The following is a 13,436-nucleotide window of genomic DNA, read 5'->3' as shown; positions in this document are numbered from 1 at the left end:
AATAAACTCAAATCAAAAGTAGTTAATTTGTGAAATTTTTTATTTAATGGTTATGTGGATGCTATTGCAAGAAATGGATAAACAACCGCACATGCAGAACCAAACTTAATTTCTGAGGGAGTCGAATGACATCTTTTGGTCACATTCAGACAATAGTAATTTCATTGCATGTTGCGCATTCAAATATAGATTCGAAAAGGTATACTTACAGCATTCACAGCTTAACACAGACACATATAGCACATATCACTTAATAGCAAGATTGCCGTTTGCTATAGGTGTGTTGCTATTATAAAAACATCTAATATGTGCAAAACACTGGTTGTTCTAGAGATAAATTATAGGATACAGCATGCTTTGTAAGAATGTCTAAAGTCAGAACTCCCAGTTGTTGATGTTACTTGGTGTACAATTGGCAATTTGTGTATTTATCCCTGAGTAGTTAAATAGCACCTTCCATTGTGATATTTAACAATAAAGCTTAAAACAAGCTTTTTGCTTGCATACACTTGCCAATGTTTTATCAGTTGGGTAGAGCTTAAATGCACTGAGACAAGAGCTTGAATAGTTACGATGTTTTGTTTTTAAGATAGTAGAACATCATGCTATTTATTACTGCATCCCTATGATTATATATCTATAAATGCTTGATTTAACCTTTTTGAAACAGGGAAATATAAATGAACAGGCAAGTGAATTCTTATCCTGGATGAAGTCACCCATGAACTAATTCAGTAAATATTGCAGCAGTATCAATAAATGGGAAATAAATAAATATTGTCTGGTAAAATTACTTAAGTAGGTCAAGGAGTATATTCATTTGAGAGGTATTTTTTGAGAGGAGAGTGTTTCTTTGACCTTTTGCTTATGTGTTTTTAAAATAATGGTTGGTCATCTTGATACCTAGCAGTATTTGCCAAATGGAAAATGTCTCCTTATGCCCTTTGAATTATTTAATGCCAACACACATTTATCCACTCAATGCACAATAATAACTCTCAAGCCAGATCAAAATCTTCTGCCTCACTTCCAGAACTTCATTAGGAAAGATTTCTGTCTCTTCTGAACTATAGAATTTTTAAAATCTGCCTGTCACACCTCATGGCCAATAACTTACAGTAAAATGTCCAGTGTTAATTTAACTCAGTGTTAATAAAATTCTTAATAGTTAGCATTTGGTCCCACATTCCAGTGTGGGACCAAATGCTATCTGTTAAGAGCTGGAATTATCAATGTTATAGTTGAATTAACACTGGGCATTAAACATGTAATACGTGATAATACATGCACCGGCTGCACCAAAGCATGACTCTGAATGTAGTACAACAAACGTGATCAGAACACAATGCGATTCCAGCAAGGCATCACATACATTATATTTTATGTGCATGTTAACTGAGGATCTAAGATATTACTTCAGATAGATTGATTTTAAATGACTCCAAAATTCTTACATCTGAAGAAACATTAACAAGCCGGTAAAAAAAGGGTGAATGTGTGCTTATGGATTATGGAGAATCCGAATTGTGCCAATGGGATTATGCATGCATCCTTGGTTTTATGTACAAATAGCACCCACCGTTGGAGATATTGTACCAAGAGTATAGTGGCTAGCCCATTCTTTGACCACTTCACAGCTTGATCTACACAAATGTTCATAATTGCTTAAAATACCTCTTTATTGAGAATGGCATTGAACAGTCAATAATTATTATTTAAAGTCCCAAGGGCACACTAAGAACTGCTTTATGCTTTAAAGGCAATAAATGATCTCAATATGTCAGCACATTGGAAATCTATTAAAGTCCCATCATTTAAAAAATGAAGAAATAAATTAATGAATTCTGCTGTTTGAGACAATCAAAGGCCCACTGAGATGTATGAAAATCCATATTTTAACTTAATAGAGTGCTTTCCTGGAGTGATTGTAACACCTTTATGAAAATGAGAATAAGTAAAGGAAACAATTTCCAACAGTCGAGAAGGCATGGCGGTCAGTAGGAGATTCTTCCGCTTTCTCAAAATACCGTGGCATCACAATGCACTGGCTTCTTCCACTTCACAACTCTATACACAAATGCTCCTAGGTGCTAACAAGCACTATTTATTTAGAATGGCAGCATTTGAATGGCAAGTGAATAGCCAGTACTCCTTGCCAGTAATTGTTGTATTAAAAACATTTAATAATTAGAAAGTAAATCATAAATGTTTCATCATTACAAAAAAAAATACTGCTGTTTCAGACTGTTTGACAGAATCACACTAAGACAGTCAAATACATGTGCACTCATATTTAGTTTTGACAAGCCTCCAGAAACTACAAAATATACATTAACTGAATTTCTTCATCCAATCCTCATGAGCATATGTTATTTCTAAACAGTCCTTTCTCAGCTGCCCCAACCCAGAAGTTATGAATTTTGATAGTGTTTTGATTAATTCATTCTGTTTTTTATGAGTTTATTATTTGCTTAGTTTGTGCTTAGTTTACTTATTTATCCAGCCGCTTCATTTCTGAATTAAATTCCAAGCAAATTCCAATTTGCAATGAAGCAAATTCCAAATTATAAAACATAATTCAAGATAGTTATGTATATCCATTAACATTGTAAGCATTGTCAGGCTGCAGTATGTAATTGATTTTCTATTTTTTATTTTTGTAAATGGGCCACAATTACATTAGCATATTTGCATGTTGTACAATTTAAACAGATGTTATACAAAATGCATTTAAAGCTCATGGACACAATTAGTTAGAAATATGTGCAGGAAAAGTACTATACATACATTTTGTAGCTGTTTAACAAGTACACATTTTATGGCATCATTCATGTAAGGTAATACAGGATAACCAGGATGAGTGCAGTGCATTGCTATCAAGCCAGCAATCTGTTAAATATCACACACTATCATTGACACAGAATTACCATTTTTTACGTAAACATGGTTTCATCTATTGATTGGAGAGGACATCTCTGGCCTTTCCAACATGTTTACTTTGAACTCAAAATGATTTCCCATGGTGCCAATCTTTAAGCTCCTCATAAAGGTGATAGCATTGACCCGGCAAAGTCACTAAGTAAACTTGTATACCTCAATTTGATGTCACTTTATTCTCCCACTGCCGTTTGACCAACTAAGTAACAAGTAACATGGTGATCACAAATACCACTGGTCCACATCTTCAATGCTCATGTGTTTCTGAGGGTTTATATATTATTTCACATGGTTCTAAATGAACTGCCAATAACCCATTACAATACTTATTTTTAATCGTCGTATGTGAAGTCCCTATTCGGAGATGCTTTACATTGCTTCCTATTCTGGTAGTGTGTAACTCAGATATGGGGTTAAGACATGCCACAAGTATACTGCTTACCACAAAATGTAGTGAGTAAAATGAAGATGAATTCCAGGGATCTCTTCCAGCAACGATCAGAAAATACATAAGAAGTAATGTCCACCTGCATAAACAATAAATATACTATATGGTGCATATACTGTATGCTGTCAATCAGTTAAGAGCATTAACTTACAAAACATTTTGCTACATGTTTCTTCATTATATGGCCTCATAGAATTGTAATTAGTAAAGGCAAACAACAAACTAGCATTGAGTCATTGTAACTCTGAGCTCCATTTTGGTGAAATAAATGGACAGACTAAATGTTCTGTGGGAAATGTACTGTCTACCTTACGTGTTCATACAGCTATCTGCATTCCAAAGCCCCTTTTTTCCATCCCTATTAAAGCACTCATTCTCTGTGTAGTGACAGTTTGCCACGCAGGGAAGTTCATAATTAGCCGTAGTATCTCACAGGGAGGCAGGGTTTCACTTGGCAGGGAACTCGTAACTCACTTCAGAAGCTAAGCATACCTACTCTGGTTGATTTTGTTTCTGCAGTCTTACTTAGCCAGCTGTGCAAGATGTGTAGCCGTCTGATCCAAAGCATTCACAGGCCATCTGGTTGACAACAGAGGGGGAACCATGGCTAAAAAAAAATTCAAGAGGTGCACAAACTAGCCGTTCCTCCCAAATTAATTGAAGATCTTGCAGCAACGAGATGGGGGTCCCGCTTTAAATCAAATTACCCTAATGCCTGCCAAAGAATGGGGTAGCTATAATGGTACAGTGTAACTATGTTTGCACATAGCTATGAATAATAAATAGACTAGACAATTTTAAAAATGTTGAATTTTGAATACGTGAAACTGATATGTTCCTGAGGAAGACACAATTATCAAATTAGTAGTTATTATTGTGACTAATTGTTGAATTGCTGTGACAAATTGTGACTAAATGTGACAGCAGTACTAAACAACACCTGAAGTACTGCTGCACATGTTTTACTATTGTAGCATTTACACTGACTGCTAATGCAGTAAAAGTATAATTATATGGGCATCAGATTCACTTGTCAAAACTGACAGATTTACTGTTGTGACTTACTGCAGTGGCATCGTGCCCATTCAAACCCCTTTTCCCAGTGTTGCTAGTTGCTCTGCTGGCATCAGAGATAATTAAACAGTCACAAGATATTACCTCAATGGAAGAGGGTTGTACCTTGACGCACAATATGACTAGTCACTATGCAAGTGTGAAAATGGGGAAAAACACATTCGATCATCTTTTGGTTGCAACTTGGACCAGGAGTGGGCATGTTAGATAATGGATGGATGGATGGATGCACTATGTCACTGACTTACTTTACTGTAGTATTATTGGGATTTAGAATTGTGATAGGAAGCTCCAGGTTGTGCAATAAAAAATGGAGAAAAATGTGGTGGTAAAAAAGGGATTAAAACAAACAGAATTGTACAGTTGGAGAAATGGTTTTGTTCCACAAAATAATTTCAGGCATATTTTCATGTTGCCTGCATTGCCAGTCCATGAATATGAGTGTAAATTGAACACAGTTTTGTTTTTATATTTTGGCCATTGACTAAAGTAATTCCATACAGTATGGTACTATACTGGGTGGCACGGTGGTGCAATGGGTAGCACTGTCACCTCACAGCAAGAAGGTTGTGGGTTTGAATCTCGGCTTGGGGCTCTGTGTGTGTCCTGCAGATTGGCGGCCTGTCCAGGGTGTATTCCTTACTCTCGCCCAATGCATGCTGGGATAAGCTCCAGCACCCCCCGCGACCCTGTTCAGGATAAACAGGTATAGATAATGGATGGCACTACTGTCAATCATCACCAAATATCTCACTGGAATTCATTGAGTATTTTATAATTCTTTTGATGTGTCAAATTTATCCAAATATGCTGTGAAATTCAGCTCCATTGTGTCAAAAATATCTGTGGTAGATGACATGTTAATGATCCAGAGTGTTTTTTTTAAATTTTATTTGAACTATACCAACCTTCCCTGTCTGAATTTAAGAGCTGGCACAGATACTTGGAGGGCTTCTCTTCTGCAATCATGCTACGCTTCGCACACGCAACCCTGCTCACTGGTTGCCAAGGCAACACATTCTTTTCTGGGGGAAGTCACTGTTTCTTTCCTGCTTCAGAGAAAGACACAAAGTCATCCATTGTAGAACATCGAAGATGGTTGGAAACATACAGCGGCATTCAAATCAGCTACATATTTACTGATGTCTCGTTAAAAGGAGCCAAAATTGTGTTGCAAAAGGCTTCATATCCATATGTATGGTTGAGTACTGCAGAAAAATGCAAATTTTACGACTTATGTCAACAGGTGTCTGGAAATAGTCTCATCTGTGCGTAAGTGAAATTACTTGTTTAATAAACACAACTGCTGTTTTCCTTCAGCACAAAAGACTACATAATTTTGAAAAAAGGAGACAGATGTGGGGGTTTTTTTTACTTTAAAGTTTAATTAACTTTTCTCTTACTCATATTTTTTATTCTTAATGTTGACTGTTTAAGCCAAAACCTCACTTGAATGGTGTGTCTGCTCATTTTCGGTTTTAAGTCAAGATTTAATAGTGAGGTTTGTGAGTTAAAATTTAGCCCCCTCTAAAATCTAATTAAGGCTGCTTGACAGACTGGTGGTGTCACTAAAACTTGCTTTCAGTCATATACAGTGCTGTAGTCCACACCTAATAAAAATGTTATTTATAAAGCTAGTCCATTTAATGCTCTGTTAAGTGCTTTGTCAAACAATCTGGGGCCTCATTTATAAACTGTTCGCAAGCAAAGATTTGATCCTAAATTATCCTAAAGGAGATTCAATCTTACGAGAAAATCACGAAAGGCGTAAATTATTATGCATATGCAAAATACAGAGGCATGATGCACGCGACCTTTTCATTGTGATTATGCAGCTGTACTGCAGGCTCAACACATTTTCTCAGTCATGAGAATATTTTGCCAATCCCTTCACATATGGAGATCTATTAGACCATGCACGTGTCAGATGTATTTTGTGATAAGCACTGGGAGATGCAAACGTTGTGGGCTACTGCATTTGGGGGGTGACAGGATGACATGTCATCGCCCAATATTTTCATATGAATTGGTCCCTAAGACTAGCTAGTACGCTTGTCAGACCTGACATTTGACTGCACAAGACTAGAAAGTCCAGCTGTTTGTCTTCCCCAAAGTCAAAATGAAACCAATGCCTATGATTGCAGCACTATTAACATTATCAAGCGTGCAAGCCCTTAATGAAAAATGAAACAGCATGATAATATTTGTGTTTTATTTCAATCATCAACAGCCATCAATACAAACCTTCTGTCGCTCGCTCTCAATGGCATTTCTGTGTATAAATCATCATGACATGATGTATTAAAATTGCACGTTGATTGTTTTAAAACCCATAAAGGTATTTATTATTATTATTATTATTATTATTATTATTATTATTATTATTATTAAAGTCATGCAATATTAAAATGCATAACATTAACATTGTTGTCAACTATCAAAACATGAGGAAAATAATTTTAAAAAATGTTAAATATACATTACATTAATTTTATATAACATGACAGTGGTCTCACATGGAGTAAATAGCAGAAAACCTAATTATATAAGGATATTTCATATAAGGAACTGCCCTGGGATAATTTAATAAACTCATTTCCATGTGTACAATTTCAGGATACATTTTCTAATGTTGTAAAAAATTTTCAAACAAAGCTACCCCATTGTTTTGCATTGATCTGCTTATACAAAGCTTTTTTTTCAGTAGCTGTATTTAAACGCTTGAGTTAAGGAAATTATACATTTGATGTATGTACAAGCGTGTGTAGCAAATGTTTTGTAATTATTCAATTTTCAGGAAAAGGGAACATGTTATGCTTTCATTTTATGATCGTTCATTTATATTCTATTAACTTGCCTGGCTTAGCAGAGAACCGCTTTCTAACATGTAGGCTGACGTGTGCAACAGAGGTCATTTTTCTTTAGATCTAACTCACAGTATGTAATAGGCCTCCGCTTATAATCAGGGCAGTTTCATTAATCAGAGCAGCGTCAAACAGTAGATGTATTGCTGCAGTCCTACAATTTTGAATTCTAAAGAAAGAAAGAAAATACAGCTCTTCCTTTTCTTTGTGAACACGTTTCTCTTCTCTCTGAGCCTACCTGTCTTGCCTGCTTACTCTCTCTTCGAAGGCTGTTCATTTCAACCAAGCTGTTGAACCATTACACCAGAAATCATTGGCACATTAAAAACACAGCAGAAGCCTTGAACACACATGTGCAGAGTTCTAGCTGATCATAAATTAGGACTGTGCACCAATTATTACAAGGTAGATGATAGCAAGTTAAACTAATAGGATATTAGGATCGCATAGTATAAAATTATAATATACTTTTTTATAATCTGTATAATAATACTTTTTTGTATCTTTCTTATATATTGATGTCATACTGGATTCTTTCCAGTTATCTGATATTTACTGAGATTTTAGAGATTGCATTAAAGTGCTAATAATTGGTTTATATATAATCTCTCCTAGTACTTGAAACATTTACTGACTGTATGCCATTGGGGCCTGCTGTGTTATTTGCCATCACCATTTTACAATCTCTCATCTCAATTGGATGCACTTATAGGTGTGTATAATATCTTTTCCAAGGTGATGGTCTCAAGTGATTTGCTTAGCGTGCAAATAATATTATGATAAATCAAGTCTCCTTTTGCATTCAATTACTATTAATTGTTTCAGTAACTGAAATTATTATTATTATTATTATTATTATTATTATTATTATTTACCAATATGATATTGTGGCTGTGTTACAACATTAATATCAAGGCTGCCTAAAATGTGAGGGCCACACAGTGAGGGTCCACACCATAGGCACATGCAGCTATTTAGTAAGATATGAATGCCTAAATATTACTAAACCCATGTAAATCAAGCAAGGTACCGTATATTTCATCTAGTATTTTAAAATATTCAATTAACTGTAATATAAAGGTGTCTACTACTCTCAATAAGTTTTCAAACACTCACATTTGACTGATAGTTAAGCAGTTAATAAACATCACATTAATGTGTATTAACTCAGTGTTACTTAATGTTGATGCTACAGAATTTATTCATCACTTGTATAAGACTCCTCTAGATTACTTCTGACACACTTATACAAAATAATTATTTATTTTAAAGGTAATTCTCCGCATAGAATATGATCAATTTGATATCAGGCTCAGGATAGCCTTATGTTTTTCTGAATGCTTTTCTCACAACAAACTCAGCATTGTGCTGGATAATCTCCAGGGTCTGGGGGTTTACTTCAAAAGCATAATACTGCCAGGTTCTGTCACTGTCCATTAGCCCTCAGAGATCCTTTTAATGAACTTCAGAGCTACAGTGCGATATGCACTATCCTTCAGGCTCAAAAGACCGCTTTAGAGCCACAGAATTTTAGACAGGGATAACAAATGGAGATTATGTGGCAAAACATTTCATGAGATAAATACCATCAGGATGAACTACTTCTCTCAGGCTAAACAGCACAGTTTTTGTGCCATGAAAAGAGACTTTAAGCAGCAGAGCCAATCAGAAAAGTTCCAGGGTTGATGTGAGAGGACCCCTTGTGAACAGTAGGCTTGTTCTTGCTGAGGTCAATACCCCGCATTGTAGTGCACGAGGTCTGCACAGGAAGTGCAAAGCAATCTGCTTTCTGTAGTTATTTATAGCTGAACTGCTGATGTCCTCATAATTTAAGAAAGGGATTATTGAGCATGCATTGTGGAAGATTCATTATGTTTTAAATGCCAGAGGTAATTGTACAGGCTGTATTGAAAATGGATTCTTTGACAAGGATTTACACATTTAACCCCCCAACCCCCAACTTACTTTACAGCCTTGGATTGAAGGGCATCTAACAGTACTGCCCATGTTAAATTTTAAGGCTAATTTCAGAACTGAACAGGGTGATTGGGGGCAGAATCTGGTTCCGAATGATGCATCTCTCTCTCTCTCTCTCTCTCTCTCTCTCTCTCTCTCTCTATATATATATATATATATATATATATATACACACACACAGGTGACATATTTGAGGAAAAAGCTGAATAAATGAGTGTAGAAACATAAGGAATGCAGATGCTTCCATACAGGTGTACTGCATGAACATCCCATCATGCTCTGTGGCATGAAAAAAATGCTGAGCAGGCCCATTTGACCTCGATTTTGAATCAAGATGGCAAGAGTGAAAGATCTAAGTGACTTTGAAAGAGGGTTTATTATTGGGGCACGGATGGCAGGAGGTTCAGTCACAAAGACTGCTCAACTGGCTAGTGTTTCAATGGGAACAGTGATTAAAGGGGCATCTGCATTTAGATCTACGGAGAAGACATCAGTAAATAGGGTCAGAAATTGTGGTCAAAAGCGTACATTCGATGACCATAATGCTCATGCATTTGTGTAATATGTAAGGAAAAACAGAAGGGCAACTCTTCCTCAGGTGATTGAGAATGTCTATGCATGATCAGACTGTGTCAGCAAGAACATTCCATCAACAACTACATTGACAGAACTATTATAGTAGGGTTGAAGTGCATAAACCCCTCATTACAACGACAAATGCACACTTGAGAGTTCAGTGGTGCAAAAACCACAGGCACTGGTCTACAGAGATGTGATATGGTCAGATGAGTCATCCTTCACCATATTCTCGACAAGTGGGTGAGTGCATGTGCATATATATATATATATATATATATATATATATGTATATACTGTTTATATATTTACATAATTATTGAGTTATAACCCATTCGATTTTATTTTAAGAATATTTTATATATATTCTTTGCAAAACTACTAATTATATGTCATATATAATTTGCCATGTCACATGGTTGCATACCTGGATATTTACACATTTATTTATATTATTTTTCACAATTCATGACTATAATTGAAATAAATAATACATAAGTAAATAAATAAGTAAAACATTTTATTCTATTGCATTGCAGAAGCCAGGAAATGTGCCATTTCATATATAAAGAATAACGTACACACATACTGTATATATTTAATTATAGTGAAGGACAACATCAGTTCAATAAAGCGAGGATTTCAAGGAAAAAGTATTCCTCTCTGGCTTTCAGTTATAGACCTCAGATACATGTTTTAATGATTTCAGGTTGTACATGAGTAGTCGAATGAAATGATATTGGCACTGTGTGCAGCTGCCGGAAGAGCGGGGTGGGGGGGAGATCTCATTTCACTTCAAGCCTGTATGCTTTTGATGCAAAGCACGTCCCCGATATTCAGCATGGGCAGTGTAATGAATGCAAAAGACTGGTCCTAATGGCAGAGCAATAAGTGCCGTGGATTGATTGTTGCCCCAAATCAGAGATGACTTTGCTTGCACTTATCTAAAGAATAAAATAATGTGTTTCTCATCACAAAAGATAATCTTCCAGTCATCCATCCTTTGAGCACTGGGGATTGCCAGTGTGAGTAGTAATCTGTCTGCAAGCAAAGCTACAGGGTGAAAACTTGGATGTTTCCTATTGACGAGAATGGGGGAAAGAAGAGAAAAATGTCACCCGCCATCTACAGATCATATCAATTAGCCATGTATTTATCAATCAGTCAGGAAAGTGAACGTGTTCCACAGAATTTAACATTGTGTTGCTAAGCTATAAAAAATCAGCAATCCAAATTTGATGACAAGAAAACAGATTGTTTTCAGGGGCTGTTTTAATGATTTTGTGGTCTCCATATAAAAAAGGAGGCTATTTTTTGTTTGCTGGGGGGTCAGACGTGGTGACTGAATAATGACTTTTGTTTTCCAGTCTTCCAGCCTCTCCAGTTTGTTTTTCTCATTGGGGGGATGGACAGGGAGAATGAGCGCATGACTGGCTATACTATATGGCTCAGATATATATGAACACACACTAAATGACTTCTTTAGACTTCTGTATCCTTACTACAGAACCTGTATACAGTAGGTAGCTGTAAATCTGCAAAGCATTCTTGTCAATTTGATGGCGGCTGAAATTTACAGTTAATGCATTTCTGCTGTAAATCTTCAGCAAAACAAAAATTGTGTAATCCTTTTTATTCCCTGCACCCTAGTTTTCGCGTGGTCTCTTTCTGCAGTTGCTCATCTGTTTTTTTGTATAGTCATATCCCATGTTCTATTTTACATGGGATTCATTGGAATTATATCCTTAATAATTTCATACATTATGTAGTGTTGTCTGTCACCAAAAACCTCCTATTGTGATGATGGTGGTTTTGCTGCTGGTGCCAGTGCTTTGAATTCTAATACATATTTTTAGGGCTAGCCAGTGGGTAATACATTCTTCTGAATTTAAAAGCATTTCAAATAGTATACAGCAAACTACACCACTGAACAGTTAACTGAACACTCACAGGAGTTGTTTTAAGCAGATGCCATTTCAACATTCCAAAATTATTTTGATATCAGGGCTGATAAATAAGGCAATACAGAATGAAATTAGCTTTCAACCATTTTTTTGTTTTGTTTTTCTGGGCATATCTGAGTGTAACTTGTGCATTTTATCACTTCCACAGTAACTGCCTCCCTAAACTATGCAAAGACAGCTCCAAACAGACCTACCACATATTTTCATTAAAGATCTACATTTACATCTTGAAAACACTATTTACAGATGCTTTCCCTGCTTATGTCAGTCGGTGCTTACACTTACCTCGGTCCATGTGGTTATCTCCTGAGAGGCTACATACATACGATATGTTGCTGTATCGGTGTAGTCAGAAATTCATTTTGGGGAGCACAATAACCCCCCCTACACCCTGACTATCAAAAAAAAACATCTCCACAAAGAGACTCTAAATTTATTAATCATTAGCATTGTAATAACCATATGGTACTGGCTGATGCACATTAAATATGCCCATAAAAACACAATACAATATCCATAAACACAATTTACCAGAACAAAATGAATGAAAAAAATGAAAATGTTTAATTTAAAATAACACAGCAAACCTGCAATTTGTCAGTTCCTTATCAGAGCTCACATGCTGAGTGGACTGTTTCTGCAGCCACACCACTGCACTTAAGCTATCTTAACTAGCTGTATGAGTTGTACGGGTGTCTAATCACCGGCTGTGAAGCTGCTGTAAATAATTATGTTTTTGTTCAGCAGCTGTTTTATTTGATGATCATTTTTTTATTGCCAATTATGGACAAAATGCATTCATACAATGCATCTGTGAACAAATAATGCACACCCTTACTGTAAGTCTTCTGGAATGCAATCTGTGAAAACACGCTGAAGAAGCTGAACAAAATGTAATCAGGTTATACAGGAACCCCCCCCTCCCATTTAAAGAAATAAAATAAAATAAAATAAATATTGCACATTCACATACACTGGGCATTTTACTTTTTCCAGAATAATATTAATCAGCAATTGAACTGGAATGTGTAAACAAGCAATTGCATGTGTGATTACAATTTTCATTGTGCCAATGCACATTGCCAATGTGTCAATGCACATATTCAGAAACATGTTCATGAAACTTATTGAATATATATAGCAATGTTGTGCAATGTTCACTGTTTGAAGAGTAGTCTGAAATAAGTATTTTGTGTCATCAGCTAATTAATGTTTCAGGGATCTGTCAATTTGTACTAATGTACAGTACTATCCAGGAATTAAAGCCAGAATGATTTTTATCTATTAACTGCTGAATTGCCTCTCTTCAGGTCATTCCAACTCGTATGAAGTTCTGTGCGTCACCAATTAATATTTCAATTAATGTGAGCAGGTGGTGTGTGATGTAAAATGTCACGTAGTATGATTAAAAAATGATACTGGGTCTACCTATGACTATCATTCTGGCTAGAGCCGGAAACTTACCCAACGTCAGTACGCAAACGCAAATGACAACGCCAGGCCGATGCACTGTAAACGCGCAGCTTGGTTGGTACAGTACATACTTGACGTGCGTTCTTATGGAAATTTGGAGGTAATAAACCCCAGTCCTCAAGG

The sequence above is a fragment of the Anguilla rostrata genome, chromosome 1 (genome assembly GCF_018555375.3).
Source record: "Anguilla rostrata isolate EN2019 chromosome 1, ASM1855537v3, whole genome shotgun sequence".
In the NCBI taxonomy this organism is placed as follows: Eukaryota; Metazoa; Chordata; class Actinopteri; order Anguilliformes; family Anguillidae; genus Anguilla; species Anguilla rostrata.
This window is presented reverse-complemented; position numbering follows the sequence as displayed.